Source organism: Olea europaea, chromosome 11 (assembly GCF_002742605.1).
Source record: "Olea europaea var. sylvestris chromosome 11, O_europaea_v1, whole genome shotgun sequence".
NCBI lineage: Eukaryota > Viridiplantae > Streptophyta > Magnoliopsida > Lamiales > Oleaceae > Olea > Olea europaea.
In genome coordinates this window covers 6,308,816-6,319,872 of record NC_036247.1, presented here as the reverse complement: position 1 = coordinate 6,319,872, position 11,057 = coordinate 6,308,816, and positions in this window count along the sequence as shown.

Below are 11,057 nucleotides of genomic sequence, written 5' to 3'. Positions count from 1 at the left end.
CCTTATTATCCTTAATCGTTCAACATGTTTTGATTACGCTTTTATCTGTTCACATTCCCATAAAGAAGGAACATATTTTTTCAAATATTTTCCGTTAATGAATCTCACGTGTTTGGTGCCATCTAAATCTTTCAAATGATATGCTCCATTGGGCAACACGCTGTTTATTTTGTATGGTCCTTCCCAATTGGGCGATCACTTCTCGTACTTTGGATCTTTGCTATCCAAAGGGAGTATCGTCTTCCAAACTAATTCGCCCAAGCTGAACGACTTGGCTATGACTTTTTTATTATAAAACTTAGCCATTCTTTGTTTTTGAACTTGCAATCTATCTAAGACATCCAACTTTAATTCGTCCAACCCCAATAAATTTTGAACTAGTGATTTGGTATATTCATCATCATTTAACTTATGTTGCAAGCACACTCTAGTCGATTGCACGTTGATTTTCATAGGCAAAACGGCCTCCTGTCCATAAGTAAGTTGGAAAGGAGTAATTTTGGTATTTGACCGAGGTGATGTTCTATAAGCCCATAAGGCCTTATTCAGACATTCGTGCCAATTTCTGGCATTTTCATCTATCATCTTTCTGATGATATTTTTTAGAATCTTATTAGAAGATTCTGCTTGTCCGTTGGATTGAGCGTAATATGGTGTGGAGTTTACTAATTTAACCCCAAACTCGCTCAAAAATTTGTTCATTTGATCCCCATTCAAAGATGTTCTGTGATCTACCATCAACGTTTGTGAAATTTCAAACCTATAAATAATGTGATCACGGATAAACTTTATGACATTCTTTTGGGTGATCTCTTTCAAAGGTACCGCCTCTACTCACTTGGTGAACTAGTCGGTTGTAACTATAACAAAAGTATGTTGCTTAGACGATGGGGGATAAATCTTCCCTATCAGGTCTATCACCTAACCCTTGAACGGCTAAGGTTTAATAATAGGTGCAATCTCTTGTGCTGGCGCCCTTTGTATTGGACCATGCTTTTGGCATGCTAAACAACTCTTTGCATACTGAACGCATAATTCTCCCATCTTTGGCAAAAAAATATCCACTCCTAATAATTAATCATCTCATCCTTTGGCTAGCTTGATGACATCCACATATCCCTTCGTGTACCTCAGCCATGATCGTCCTGGCTTCTTACAAACTTACACACTTTAGCAATATACCATCAGAGCGTTTTTTAAACAACTCTTCATCTATTAGTGTATAGTTCAGCAAACACAACTTCATTTTCCTACTAATCCCTCCATTAGGTTCTTTAAGGAACCTTTTAATCTCTGTTCTCCAATCCACTGCATTTCCATCTTGTATGCAGTGAAGTTCAATCATTCTCGCCCTTCTTTGGGTCATGGGCAATATGGTTCCATACTCACAAGTAGACTTCCAATTCAAAACGTTTGAGTACCCTGAGGCCATTTGGGCCAACTCATTTGCCACGTCGTTATATATCCTATTAATGCATTGAAGTTCTACTTGGTCAAATTCTTCTAACAATTCTTGGGTAATCTCATATTGACTTATAATGAAATCACTTTGGCATTTAAAATCACCAATCAATTGGTGAATTACCAATTGAGAATCGCCCCTAACGATCACATTTTTTACTCCTATTTCTATCATTAGTTCTACGCCTACGATTAAGGCTTCATATTCGGCCTGATTTTTGGTACACATCCTGTCTAAAGTGAACGCGAACTCGTAGCAAATCCCCAAAGGATTAATCAATGCTACTCCTACTCCTACACCTTTAGAGGTTTTTGACCCATCGAAATACAACGCCCAAGGTTTTAGCTCGAACGAATTGATTTCTAATTCAATTTCTTCTGGCACGTCAAGGTATGGATGATCGGCTAGAAAGTTGGTCAAAGCCTGATTTTTTACTGCCTTTTGAAGTATATATTGTATCTCGAATTCTGATAAAACTAATGTCCAAAGGCCTACCATTTGGTGTAAAATAGGGCGCGAGAACAAATACTTAACTAAATTTACTTTAGAAATTAAATAAACGGTTACGGGCCGTAAATAAGCCCTTAATTTTGTACATGTGAAATACAATGCAAGACATAATTTTTCGACAGCAGAGTAATTACATTCACATTTTGTTAACCGTCTACTTAAGTAGTAAATTACCCTTTCTTCACCAAATTGGTCTTCTTGTGCGACCATTCCAGTTATTGATTCTTTTTTAGCCGATACGTACACTCTCATTGGCCGTCCTTGGATTGGTGACACCAACACTGGTGGACTTGATAAATATGTCTTCAGGCTTTCAAAAGTCTTTTGATGTTCTTCTTTCCAGACAAATTCGTCCTGATTTTTCAGCTTTAGGAGCGACGAAAAGACTTTAGTTCGCCCTGCACAGTTAGAAATAAAGCGTCTTAAAAAATTTACTTGGCCTAGAAACCTTTACAATTCTTTTTTGTTGTTAGGTGGTTTGATCTCTAAAATGGCCTTCGCTTTATTTTTATCAAGTTCAATCCCTCTTTTGTGTACCAAAAAACCAAGAAAGTTTCATGCATTAACACAAAATACACATTTCAAGGGATTCAACTTTAACTTATATTGCTTCATTTGCTCAAACGAACATCTTAACTTTTCGAAATGGTCCTCTTCTTTAATGAATTTGACCACTATGTCATCTACATACACTTCAACAAACTTGCCTATCATATCATTAAAGATTAAATTCATTGTCCTTTGATAAGTTGCTCCTACATTTTTTAGGCCAAAAGGCATGACCACCCATTCAAAACATTCTAGAGACCTAGGGCATCTAAAGGCAGTTTTGTGTATGTCTTCTTCAGCTATATAAATTTGATTGTATCCTGAATACCCATCCATGAAAGAATACATGACGTGTCCGGCAGTTGAGTCTACTAAAGAATCCACCGTGGGCATTGGATACTCATCTTTGGGTGTAGCTATGTTTAAATTCCTAAAGTCTATGTACACCCTTAGTTTACCATTCTTTTTTAGTACTGGCACGATATTGGACAACCATTCGACATATCTGACTGTTCTAATAAAGCCCGCTTTCAATAATCGCTCTATCTCTTTCTTAATTTCAGAGAGTACATTAGGAGCAAAACGTCTAGGAGCTGCCTATGATGTTTAAAATTAGGCTTAGTTGGTAACTTATGTTCCACCAAGTCTCTATCTAAACCAGGCATTTGTTCATATTCCCAAGCAAAAAAACCTTTATACTCCTTTAGCAAAGCGATTAATTTATCACTAACCTCTTGATCGAGCATCTGGCTGATGAATGTTGGACGATCTTCTCCTTCATTGCCAATATTTACTTTGATCAGAGGATCTTATGCTTGAGCGTATCCAAGTTTGATGATCCGCATCACTTCGTCAGTTGATGCCCTTGTAAGTACTTCTTCTTCTAAACAGTCCACCTTGTTGACTTCTCGGCCAATGCTTTGTTCTAAATCGAATACTGCTAATTTGTTTTTCATCGCTTTCAGCGCTATCTCTTCTTTCGCCTTGTCATTGCATTTCTTATTGAAAGCCATTAATTTGGCTTTGAAGGCCTGAATATCGGCCGTTTGCTCTTGTTGCTTAGAACTCATTCAAGACTCCTTAATTATTCTTTTGCCAATTACTGGCTCTTCTAGGGCCACTAGATTTGGCCTCATCTGTCTGAACATTTCAGTGAGTGCATCCACTGAAAATGGCTCTTCTCTTTGCGCGACAACTTGAGTTTCTTCCCCATCTTGTACTACCCTGACAAGTCCATAGTTTCCTTCGTACATGAACTTTTCCACTGAGTTCGCTTTTTCGACAAAAGGCCTATGATCGGCCTGTACCACCTCTGCTTCGCCCTTATTATTCCAAAAAATCAGGCATTGATGGAGCGATGAGGGTATACAGCGACTTTCGTGTATCCAATCTCTTCCTAGTAACACATTGTAACTAGTAGGACCATCTATTACAAAGAAAACTGTGGTCCTAGTAGTTGTCCCTATAGTTATGTCCAATGGCATAACTCCCTTAGCTGAAGTTGCTCCTCCATTGAAACTCGTAAGGATGACTTCTGTTGGAATCATGTCACCCTCTGTCTTTGCAAATTTCCTCATCATCCTAGATGGAATGGTGTTTATAGCTACTCCATTGTCGACAAGCACTTTTGCCATAGGGATGCCATTAACTAGAGCTTTAACATACAATGGCCTCAAGTGTTTAGTCAATTTCATGGCTGGCCGTTTAAAAATAACTTTTTCGGCAGCCTCTATTTCTACTTCCTGCTTATTTTCTGTCGAATTATCCCCCTGAGATAAGTCAACGTGCACCATATCGCGCTGAGCCTCCATCTCCTGAATTTTCTCCTTACTGTTTTCTAATGCTTGCTCATCAGTTACCCAACCTGTGGGAGGGGGCATTATTCTTGGAGGTGATCCATACTTTTCAAAGCGAGGCACTCTCTTCTTTCTTTTGGGCGTCCCGTACAGTACGTAGAAATCGAAAGGATGCCCAAATGGTTCTCCCAATAAGTCTACTTCGCGAACTCTCTCTCGATAAAGTTGCTTTAATAAAGTATTGTGCGATACTCATCTCCTTCTTCTTTCTGCTTCTAGGTCGATTTCTTCTTCGATGCCTGTCATCCCGTCGTCTTCTTCATCATTGTAGGCCTCTCTAGAAGTCTTGCCTCTTCACATTCCAGCACACAAGCCTCTCCTTCGTTGTCCTCCCTTTCTTCTTCTTCTTTTTCTTTATTCTTGAATTCATTGGCCAGTAAGTAATTATTAGCCACGACAGGAGATAACGTACCGAACTAGATAGTAAGGGGCTGATCCGGATCTTCTCCATCCCTTCTGTCTCGCTCAAACTTTGATCTCCCAGAAGAAGTTTCTAGCAGTTCTTTCATTGATTCATCTGTACCGGTCTCTTCACTATCTTTGAGAACATTTTAATTGGCTACCTTGAGTAGTTTAGGCACTTTAGGATGTGGCACTCCCTGTTGTTGCCTCATCATCCGTCCATAGTTTCGTTGAAAATGCCTTTGTTAGGTTCTAGTCATCTTATCGATGGGTATTGTCCCTCCTGCATTATACTGGAACGAATGTCATACAATTGGCCGGCGAGGTTGCGGTCTGAATGTTCTCCCATTATCTACTGGCCTGAACTGCCTCTCAAAAGGCGGTCCTCTATAGAATGATTTTCCTCGCCCTCTACCAGGCTAAGTGTTTGAGAAGAAAGTAGGGTGATGGGGATGCTTCCATGTCCCTAGTTTCTCCGTGTTCCCACTCACTCCTCTTTTACATCTTGCACACAGGACGTCTTCGTCCTTTTTTGGCTCTTTCCCCTTGAGTCGTTCAAAGACATTGGGATGTGATCCAGGGTCCTCTTCTCCATCATCTATGACCAACTTGAATTTTGGCAACTTGTTTTTGAAACCAGACGTCACCATGTTTACTCCAAATGGCTGTGGAAAAGGATTTTCATCCACTGCCATCTTCTTCTTATCGTCGAACGTAATTCGTCCTGATTCAATGACATCCTGCAATATATGGCGAAAAATCAAGCAATTGTTAGTCAAATGTGACCATACATTATGCTACTTACAATATTTTTTACCCTTAATTTGTTCAGGGTTTGGTAATTTATGCTTATCGCTCAACTTTATCTACTTATCCCTATATAATTTATCAAATATAAGGTCAGCTTTGGTTACATCGAGCGAGAACGTTCTAGCTTTTATGTTTCCATCTTTCATGGGCTCATCTTTACCCGATAGTCTAGGCTTAGCCATTATAGGACAAGTATACGTGTCTCCTTTGACCAATTCGGCCAAACATAATTCGGCTTGATCGTATGACTCGTCGTTGATGGTATGAACATCAAAATTTGGGTCTTTGTAATAAGTCCCTTTACTAGAATCTTTCATCTGCTCTTCTTCTCTTATCAGTTGTTCATACCTAATCACATTCGCACTCAACTGGAAAAGGTCAAGAAATTCCTTGTCTTGGAATTTCTTTTTTAAAACAAAGCTCAAGCAATCCTGAGCGATTTTAACAAATTCTTTTTTGGGCAGAGGTACAAAACACTTGCTTCTTGCTATCTTGAACCTTTGGAGAAAACTTTCTGTCCATTCGTTTGGCATTTGACGTAGATCCGTCAAATCAGCCAAAGTGACTTCAGACTCAATTTTATAAAACTGAGTGTGGAATAGTTGTTCCAATTGTTGCCATGTTTGAACAGAGTTCGCTGGCAAGTTGATGAACCAGGAGAAAGCTACTCCTGTTAATGAATTAGGGAAAAGCCTTATTTATGGTAATCAGTTACATCACCACTTTGCAATGTGAATAGCCCTATGTGTTCTAGAGTAGACACATCTCCTAAACCGGTAAACAGTGAGAATTCTGGCACTTTATATCCTCTAGGCCATGGATATGTTTGGTCTACCCAATCAGGATATGGCTTTGTGTAAGTCGGCCTAATGACAGGACGCACCCCAAAAGCCATCTGATCCTGTACGATTTCCATAATCTGGTTCCTCAACATGCGTTGGGGTCATATGGAATTCCTACAGGTTAGTTAATCGGTTGATTTGCATGAGGCCTGATGTTTGGTCCTTGATTGACAACAAAGTTACCATGATTAGGGCCATTACCATTAGCCTGAACATCTATTCCCTCATTAACACGTGAGGTATTCTGTCCATTGTTTAGGACATTATCTCTTACATTTGGATTACCCCCCAAGTTAGGTGTACCACTACCATTGTTCTGATTTGGCACTGCACCACCTCCTTGGTTTGAAGTAGAGGGACCAGAAAGTGGTTCTATCCCTTGATTCGAATTTAGGATTGAGGGATTATGTCCCACAATTGTCTTCATTTGAAAGTGATTTGCAAGAGGCATAACCGGTTGACACATTTGGCCTACTAACTTATTCATTATTTCGTTCAAAGTGTTTAGTTGTTTGGCCATGTTGTCATAATGTGCATTCTCATTTTGGGTAAATCTTTCCATATTATGAATACTTCGAAAATTTACCTGTTCAACGACATCTTGTGTGAGTTCCCCAAGTAGTGCACGCATGGTTCGAGGACTCAACTCTGTCATTGGTTCGTAACCACTGTTACTGCTCTGATTCTGTTCATCTGTTTGTGGAGAGGCATGCTGCTCCTCATATCACTCGATCACAGACTGGACTCCTTCCTAACTTGCTGCTTCCTTATCGGATCTCTGAGGCATATTGTTTCACCTTTTGTATTTTCAACACCAAACACCACTGTCTCACTGGGCGTGCCAAATTATTTCGCGCGTGTTCATCGCTAACAATTAAAAGGGATCAGACGATTGTGTAAGGGACAAACCTCTTGAGACAAAGTCCCAAAAAGGGGTGTTCTTTATTGGCGATAACTTTACAATCGAAAAGTAAAAACAGAATGCCTCCAAGGGGCGCAAGCACACGAGTTAGTGAAAGAAGTGTTTAAATCTAAGCTAAGAAATTTAAAATTACATGTTCTCTGTTCCAGAGTTTTTGATTCGGGGTTCCTTTACTCTATGTCTTTTTTTCCTTTTATACTCCCTGGATGATCTCTTTGTGATCAACTGCCTAAAAACTGTTTGATCGTTCAATAACTGCCCACTTTCTTTGTAATGGCCAACTTATCATGGAACTGCCTTTTTTAACTGCTGCCATCACTCTTTGTCGTTCAACCGTTTTCAATTGAATTCCTTGAATCGTAAAACGTGATAATTGTTTTGATAACTGTGCTTCTTGATAACCACAACACTTCATGTTTGCTAAGATCTTGGGTGACTCGAAGGTTTCGGCGAGAATAGAGTAGCAGTTCTGGGCGACTGCATGACACTCCATTCGCTCAGATCCTGGGCGATTTGCAAGCTTGGACGATGGTGTTACCGCATTCATGGGCTTCCCTATTTGGGCCTTCATCCTGAATTGTTTGATTGAGCTTCGTTCGTTGAGCTATTTAATTTGGGGATCCTTCAATTGAGTTTCATTCCTTGGGCCGTTCGATTTGGATTGAATTTTTATGTGTCAACAGGAATATTTTATTGTTTAAATGTTTGGTTGAAAATGATCTTATAGTAAAGCATTAAATAAATTATTGAATGTCAAATAGGCACTTATTACATTTTTATGGCACAAAATGTTGATTGCAAATAATAGTTATAATATTCAAAATAAGATAATACTAAATGACAGTTGAAATTATTATGCATAAAAACAAAAGTATAACTTAAAGTCGTTCTTATTTACGATACAATGAAAGAAAATTGGCATGTAGATATCAGTTTTAGAAAGAGAAATTGAATGCAATCATTTTTATCACTTGGAATGGATATGCACAGAGGGTAATTGAGTGGATTTGCGATGTAAGGTTGAAGAAACAGGCTGCGTGTACAGAGGAAGAGTTGACTTCCAGAACATATACAATGGCGGGCGTGGGGTTTTTTTTTTTTTTTTTTTTTTTTTTTTTTTTTTTTTTTTATTTTGTCATCGTCATTTAAGTAATAGAAGTCCCAATTTTAACCTAGCCTCTTCTCTCTATGCTCCCGCCCACTGAGCCTCTCCTCTCTACACCAATGGAACCTCCTACCCTTTCATTCAACTACGTTGGAGACGTCGATTCCGAAAACCTTAACGCCAGCAACGATGAAACGTTTACGAAATTATTTTTCTGAGAATTTTAAATTATTGTGTTTGATTGGTATAATTTTTCACGTGAAAAATGTTAAAATAAAAGTATTTTTTAGTGTTCGTTTGACTTTGTTTTATATGAAAATTGTCAATTAAAATGATAGATTTTACTGGTATTGGGAATGAAATTTATTTCCATTACCAAAAAAAAAAATCAAAAAAATCATCTATCTTTTGATATTCATTTGGTTTTATTTTACATGAAAATTGCAAATTAAAGTGAATTATTTTTTTTACAATGATTCTTAGAATTTGTTTCCATTGCAAAAAAAAAATAAAGAAAAAAAAAAAGAAACATAGCAGGGAACTAGAAAACCAAGAAAATTAAGAAATCAAATTCCATGAAATTCAAAATCTATCAAACAAACAAAATTAGAAGAAAGTGGAATTCGAATTTCATTTTTCATAGAATTTGAACCAATCAAACATGACCTGAGTTGAAATACTAAAGAAATCCATTTGAAGCTTATTCACACATGTAGAGTACGAGGACTGGTTAGATTTTTTTACCCTCTTTTCAATCTAGTTCAACAGGAAAATCAACCCAATGTGTGGAAAGCTTCATTAGAGGTCACCCAATTTATAGAGTTGTTACGTGTTAGTTACCAAACTTTATGTTTTCTAAAACAATGTGTATTTTCAATGCATTAATGTGGATTGTTGTACATGTGACAAGTAAAATGAAAGATGGAGAGAATGGCATCTCCAATGGGTTTGTGGATTGAAAAATTGTGGGATAAATGTACCACAATTGTTGACTTATTTGGTGGAGAGGAAGAGAGGTTGAGAGAGGATGTAGAGGTCGTGGAGCTAAATTATAAAAAATTGCAAGACGTTCTCCAAATTTTCATTGTTATACAAGTATTTTGGGGTGATGTAATACTTTTTAGTGTAATTCACAGCCACATTAGAGATGTATTAATATGATTTACGTTTTTATTTTAGTTTCAACCTTTCTCTATCTCAAGTGTCTTATAAAATGTGTGACGTGAAAGTTTTATGCATTGCTTATACTATGTAAAAAGGGAAATAACCTTAAATTGGTTTGCATTGCTTATGCTAGGTTAATCTTTCGCTTTAAATGGGCAATTAGTTTTAATCATTGAAAAGAAATGGTACTTCAGTTACATGGCAATTTTGAAACAAAATAAAGTTTGATAACTAATATAAAATAATCCTAAAAATTAAGGGTGCATTTGATTTGTTGTTTTTGAGCTGTTTTCAGTTTTGCCAAACATCCAAAACATGTTCGATATGGTATTTTGACAAATGCATTTAAAAAATAAGGTTAAACTTATAACATAAACTTCAAAACGCATTTTTGACATTTTGAGTGTTTTACTTTTAAGTGAAATTTTGGAAAACATTTAAAACACGAAAAATAAGAGTTTAATTAGCACTTTATTAAAATAAAATTCTAAAAATTAATCTTTATTTTAAAAAATAAAAATTTCAGAAAAATGAAATTCAAAGAATTCAATTTTTTTAAATTAAATCGTAAATTCCAAAAAAAAAATCTAAAATTCTAAAAAAAACTTCTAGGACAATAAAAATTATATTAAAAAAAAAAGCAAAATAAAAATAATTTAATCTCTGATTACAGTTATTTTTGTTTTTTGCCAAGCACAACTTTTCCCTGAAGCTTAACTATTTGGAAACATAAACAGGAACCAGTTTTTCCAGGATGCTTTCTCAGGGAAAAAGCAATACGCTTGATGTCTATGATCGATCAATACCATTCAGAGATTTGAAATACAGGAAGAGAGAGACAACAAAATAATAGTTGTTTGTGCTGATGATCATACATAGAAATTAAAGAGCTTCCATCCCACCGTCTAGCTAAAATTCGCGGCTTCTTGGTTTTGAATGGGTAGCGTCTTCAGTCTCAATGATACGGACATTTTTCTTTAACACTATCAGACAAGAAAAACGAGAACAAGGATGTTGCAGTTGATGACTTTCAGCCAGCAATGATGGCCTATAAAGCAATCCAACATTCCTTGTATGTGATGATTAACATCATTCATTCCCTTTTTCTCGTTTCAAGATATTAGATAAAACATATCAATGCAAGATGTTGCTAAAACATCTATAAGCTATTATAATTTTTGGCATCTTATAGTATTAAAGAATATGCAAAGAGATCAATTGACCTAAGATTACTCTCCTACACATACAGCTCAACATATGCAAACTTGAAAATATAATCCACTTCCATGCATTTGTGTTTCCTTATCTTCAACTGTAAAATATAGCTCTGAAGCTCATTCTTGGTCTTTTAACAATTTTTTGCCTATAATCAAATGGCCTTTATCCGATGATCATTGATCAGTTACACATTTTTCTTTGCGTGGAGAAACGTGTA